Source organism: Passer montanus, unplaced genomic scaffold (genome assembly GCF_014805655.1).
Source record: "Passer montanus isolate IOZ18808 unplaced genomic scaffold, ASM1480565v1 scaffold15, whole genome shotgun sequence".
In the NCBI taxonomy this organism is placed as follows: Eukaryota; Metazoa; Chordata; class Aves; order Passeriformes; family Passeridae; genus Passer; species Passer montanus.
The window spans coordinates 2838030-2844370 of NW_024362051.1; the positions used below are offsets into that span (position 1 = coordinate 2838030).

The following is a 6341-nucleotide window of genomic DNA, read 5'->3' on the forward strand; positions in this document are numbered from 1 at the left end:
AGGGAAAGGAAGCATTCCCAAGGAACTTGCCTATTATTTCTCAGGTAGGGGTGGGTGAACTGCCTTTTAAAATTTATAACACACTTCTCCGTTCCTGCTCTCACTACCCTTAAAAGAAGTTGTATTTATCATGACTATATGACAATTCTGAAGGAACAAAATCTACATTTTGTCCCCCAAGCACTGAAGGTGGCAGAACACACTGATGCAGGGAAAAGGCCTCATTTTTAAACACAAAATAAATGGAGAGTGTAGGAAAATAGAGACAAGGCTACATTTACTTTTGAAAAATTAAGGAGACAGCTCCTTTTCCAAGATGACCTTGCAACTCCAACCCTTGAGGGCCCAGCACTTGCAGATGGGAGCATCAGGCATTGCTTTCCTTGGCCTGTGCTGGTACAGGGATGATTTGAGAAAATGTCAGATCAGCCGTGGAAGCATGAAATCTTCCCACAAGTAAGTGATTCCCTATTACCATCCCAAAAACTTTCTCCAGCAAGCTGCCCCTGTAACAGCCCTTCATTCAGATGTTTTCCTACAGCAAAGCAGGTGCTAAACAAAGAACCCTCCCTTGATTTTTTTGCCCATAAGAAAACCATATTTTTGCCATTGCTCTCTGTTTTTCATGAGCAGAATAAAACAGCCAAAGCATTGAGTCTCCATGAAGGAGCAGTGAGCATGCTGGTCATTTTGCAGCAGGATGCTGAGCTGCAGTGGAATGACTGCCAGGGCTCCAAGGCTGCATTGCCCCATCCCTGTCTGCATGTTCAAAGCCATGGAGCACAGAAAACACCTCCCTAGCAATTCACAGCTAAGTACACACACAGTCATTTACTTTCCAGCAGTGAGACAAGGCCCTTTCCTCAAAGCTGATGCAGTGAGTGGTGAAATTGAGGGCACAATTTAAAAACGTTCCCCAAAAAAATGTAACGATATTGAAATATGAATACAGTTCTAAATTTGTGGGAAGTTACAAGTAAGTACATCCTTACTGTATCACCTGGCGTCCAGCACTGGAGATAAGAGAGCAGAACACACTTCAGAAGTAGGTTGGAGCTATGGGAAGCAACAGATTGCTGCCATTAAAATGACATTTATCCGAACACTGTCAAAGAGTCTTTAATTTCAACAGTGAATAGCTGGTCCTTAGTAAGATTTAGTCAGAAAATATACAGAAGTGGCCAACAGCCACATTCATGCCCACAGTACTCAGCTAGTTATTATGACAAGCAGCAAAGTAGTTATAAAACCGTCTTGTCTCATTTCCTCCAAAATATAATCCTACTACCATTAGCATTTGCTGTGTCCTGAGAGTACTTCATGTGAACCACTCTGCAAAGAAATGGAGAGGACAAGAAGCATTTACCCACAGGACAAGATAAATCCGGTATCGCAATCGTTTAATGAAGGCTACAAATCCTGCTAAGTGTTTTTTTCATTTATAAGCTCTAGATAAAGGGCAGGACAAACTGTGGTTTCCCTCCAGAATGCTCCAGACAAAGGCAATGCCAATTTTGGCCTCATGACAATATGTTAATACAAGAGTATCTGCAATAAAGCCTTTACAAAGAACACCACAGAGTATATGTTTTAGTGACGTGCCACGGAACTGGTGTGTTTTAGCAGCATAATTCCCCATCATTATAGTCATGCTCCAGTGAGGTGCAGTCATTTTCCAAAGATAACACTCTTAACAGTATTATTCCATTTCTTTCATGCTATGTAATAAACAGGAGTTTCAGTTACTTCATTTGGCAGAGGCTGGAGCAGAACCAAGCCTGTTGTTCCTTGCCACTGAAGCTGTTATACTGCTTTACAAAACATTTTCATGTGCTGTTTTCTCCTTACCAGATCAGCCAATGGGACATTTCCAAGTCAATCTTTACATTATCTGATCACAATAAAATACATTAAAGATAGAGGAAACAGATTAGAACAAACTATAAATTAACTCTTCTTGCCTAATCTCTTGGATTTGTGATTTTACAAAAACAAATCAACCAGAGTTGTTATTACAGGACACACAAGAAGCACTTTGCTCAGATCCAAAGACCTTCTCCAGGTTCTCTCACTAAGAAAACAACCTGCAGAATCATCTTCACACGGTAACTATCACAACATCCTCAAATATCAACACACACCTGGAGAAACTGATACTTCTACTGAGATAAATCAAAGACAGAAACAGAAACATAGCCCAGGCTGCACCCAGCCCGTACAAGCTTAGCTTCACATTCTGCAAAAACAAATGAAGAATAAAATGATGGCTCATTTTCCCTCCAGGTTACCTTTGCTTCAGTCTCCTTCATTTCCCACCCAGACTGCTCCCTACCATGCAGCCTTCAGCAGGAGCACAGAGAACAGCCTCATCCACAAGAGTCCTTCCCCATTCAAGGTTTAGTGTCCAGCATTTAGTGTTCAGCTCCACCAAGCTTCTGTAAGTCACAGAGCCTTTCCAACAACACATACACACAAGTGTTAACTTTTACACATAATTTCAATATTATTTTCTAGTCTCCAGGATAGCACTGGATGAAGAACAAGGAGAGTTCTGTTGACATACCAGCTGTCTTGAGCAAAACAATCACATTTATCATTCCCCTTCCAAAAGGCAAAAATCCCCTCTACTCTCTCCGAGTTGCTCATAGCTTTGCTTTCCTTTTTATGAGCTACAAAAGACTAGCAGCCAAACACATCTACCCCACTTAAGTTGCAGAGCTCCTGCTTCCCCTTGCGGGCTGACAGAGTGGGACTGAGGAGTGAAGGATTCCCTTCTTCTGTACTTCCTTTGAGTTCAATCTCACCAGCAGCCACACCAGCCCTGGCCAAATAATTTACATTGCAGGAGCAAGGACCCAAAATTGGAGGCTACAGCTGTCAATTTAAGCCTTAGGCAAAATGGTCTATTTTATTTGCCAGTGAATGCAATAATAAGAATATTTCCTTCCAATTTCCACACTGCTATAATCTACCAAGAGGAACCAACTTGTATGAATATTGTCTTTATTTAGATTGACTTGATAATTCTTCTTCTATAACCCACGTCTACCTGTGTACCTCCAGTTCCCTGTACAGTGCTCCAATGCAGAGAGAAATAACGTGCTAGGAGCTTTCACCACGCATTAGTTTGCATTATCAGCACAGACATGCTGAACTAGTGAACCATGGACACTTACCCTCTCAACCCCCTTCAAACACGGCAGGAGCTGATAACACACTTGCCATTCAAGCTGAGACAGCAGAAGTTTATCCTCCCTCTCCCCAATGCAATAGGGAAGATTCTGTTGCACTTTGCAGGGCAGTGCAGTGTCAGTGCTCTGATACAGTGCAGTGTCACATCACAGCTGAAGCAATCAGGGACAGCATAATGGCACTGGAGATGGGCAGCTGGATTTGCTGGTAATCCACATGCCAGTGAGCCCTCCAAGTGGATGTCAATTTAACATCTATACTCTCTCCATCAATTAGTATCACATTGACAAAGCCATACATATGTATATGTGTATTTTCTTTTTACATATGCATGTCTGTCTGAACTATCTGCTCAGCAATCAATCCTCCTTTAATCAGTTCCCCATTAAATACAAACTCCTACATCTTCACACCCTGCTTTACCTCATCACGACTATGAAAATCCCTTTATAATGAGTAAATTGGCCTTTTAGCAGAACAGTTCATCTGATGGAGGAGGGAAGGGGACACAAGGAAGACACCAGCTGTGCAAGTCAGAGTTAGGAAACAGGAAAAGTCTTTATACCCTTTAAAAACATTGTTAATTAAAGTAGTAAAGTCATCCTCAGCACTTGAGAATTCTGAGAAAAAGCTTATTGCACGAAAAGTGCTTGACAGACCTGCTATCTCAGGTTTTCCACTGAAAGATTTCAGAAATTCCCAATCTCAGAGAAAAACGGAAGCATTTCACCCTGTTTTTCCCCTCCTGAGACATGGAGTGACAATATGGCTTATGGGGTTATGCAAAGATACCCCGATTTCTTAAGATCATTTCTGTAGATTTATCAATGCAAAACGTTCCAGTTGAAGGAGAACACAGGGGAAAATATTATTTCCACAGGAATGAGAAACACATCACTGAATCTGCTCAAACTGGCACAAAGAAAATTAAAAAGGACAAAATTTGGGGTGAAGCTTTCTTTCCCCTGAATACACAATCCCTGTAGTTCCTGAAATGCCATAGACTTGTTGCAACAGGATTAAAAATTATGTCCAAATTTTTGTCCAGCTTGAAATATAAAACCCTGATTGACAGCAAAAATAGGTCTTTCCTAGCAATCAACATGCTTTGTTTTTCAGCCTCTCTGAATTTTGTGGACAACAGCCCAGATTTTGGCAGATTATTTCATTAGGGGAAGCTTGCAGTTTAACTAAATGTGGCTTTCTCAACAGAAAATTGGTATCAATCATTTCACATATTTTAAGCTGACTTGATGATTCATCTTCAGGAAATCTGTATGAAAATCTAGAGTTATGGCTCATCACACAAAATTAAAGGTGCCCATCAGTTCACCTTTACTACTTACACTATTGTATCTTTACACACATAGAAAAAAAACATGCAACAACCCAAAAAATCCCAAGCCAAGTCTATTTCTTTTCTTGTTTTCCTCCACCTTCCTTCATGACATTGAACTCCAGAGACATCCACTGCAATCCACTTATCTGAGAAAAGGTAGGAAAAATCCCAGCTACAGTCAACCGTGAGTCAGCTGCTGCTTTATGAAATGTGATGTTCTCCATTCACAGTAAACTTTGCATAAACCTTTTTGTGGCCATGTTTCAGCTGAATTTTGCTCCCAGCATCCTGCTCAGATACAGAGGGTCTGTGCAAAACAGCCTATTACAGCTTGTCTCTGGTGGGGGATAAAGAAGAGGGGGGGAAAAGAGCCTTATTAAAGAAATTATGACTCGTTCAATACTCAGTCATTAAGCCAGGCTTGCCAAAGAAACCATATTTGTTCAATGTTTGGCTATTGGCAGCATTTCAGGTCTCAATAAACCCTCATATGAACAATTTAAATTCTCTAAACTCCCGTGAACTCAAAGGGGCAAAGGACATATTTGTCCCCAAAATAGTTTTAAAGAGACCTTGGTCTCTTTTCCAACTTCAGTAAATATGTGATACATACCTAATCATAATACCTTATTTACCATTAACTGGATTTATATTTTTGACAATTTTGTATAACACATATCCTAGGTAAATAGTAAAATAGCTTTACCTGAGTTCTGCTGTTCTAGATGCCCACCCAGAACTTGGAGAGGGTCCTGCATCTCCTCAGGCATGGGGCACAACAGGAGCAAACATTTCCTAACCCAACCTGGGCTTTAAGAAATAGGTGATGTAAATCTAATCAATTTAAGTGCCATTTCATGCCCCACACCTGACCACAATCCTTTCATTTGCCCACAAAGAGGGACAACACAGTGACTCCATTTAAAAGATTATTTCATTGGCTCTCTAAGAATGTTTGTTCTTCCTTAAAAGAAACAATGGGTTCTACCCACCCTACCATCTGCAATTTTCTTTGCAGTCACTGTTTTACTTAGCCAAGGCATTGCTGGGTCAGACAGTCACTTTAAAAGTAGAAGAAACCAGGTGCTTTTTATATAAACATAATTAAGCAATTTAATGAAAATCTGTTGAGTCCATGTCTCTCTGAGACTATGCAGAGCTCAGCTTGGTTTATTTCTGCTTGTTTTTCAATACATGCTGCACTTAAATGTAACTTTGCTGTCACCAACAGGTTGTCATGAGAATTAAATATTTTCCCTTTTTTAATTTTATACTTTATTTATATATATTTATATATATATATAAATACAAATGTGACTCGCCCAGACTTATTCTTAGTGAGTATTGTTTTAATTTGTAAGTATTCCTGTTAACTTTGATGTAATTAATGATGATTTAGTAATCTCTGACTATGGGAAGGCAGATTAAAGTTGCTGCTGTTCAAAACAGCACAGACAAAGAGAGAACATAATTAAATTATCTATCTGATTTTTCAAATTGTAACAGAGAGATGCATCACACAGCATGTCACTTCTGGTTTCTCAGAGAGCTTATTCTTCTTTTATTATGAACAGAATCATCTGTATCCACTGCATGAGACAATTGATTGGTTTCAGTATAACTGGATGTTTTGCCAGCCTTCACTGTGCTCCCACTCAATATGTCATGTAAAATAATGTGCTGAAAACTGGCTGACCTACCTGTCTGCTTGGTGTTTATAAGGAGTTTGTCTCCATGGTATTTCAGTTCTTTATCAGAAAACAAAACAGGAGATACAGGAAGCCAAGGAAACCTTGAAAGGAAAGCCATA

At 39.9% G+C, this 6341-nt stretch overlaps 1 long non-coding RNA gene across 1 annotated transcript in view; it reads right to left on the bottom strand.

Moving 5' to 3' along the window:
• LOC120498664 overlaps positions 1-5336 on the bottom strand; it is a 65330-nt gene extending 59994 nt beyond the window's left edge. Inside the window, exon 1 of the long non-coding RNA XR_005626703.1 lies at positions 5238-5336. This is a non-coding gene — a long non-coding RNA (uncharacterized LOC120498664). The remainder of the gene's footprint in view (positions 1-5237) is intronic.
• Between the last annotated feature and the right edge of the window lie 1005 nt (positions 5337-6341).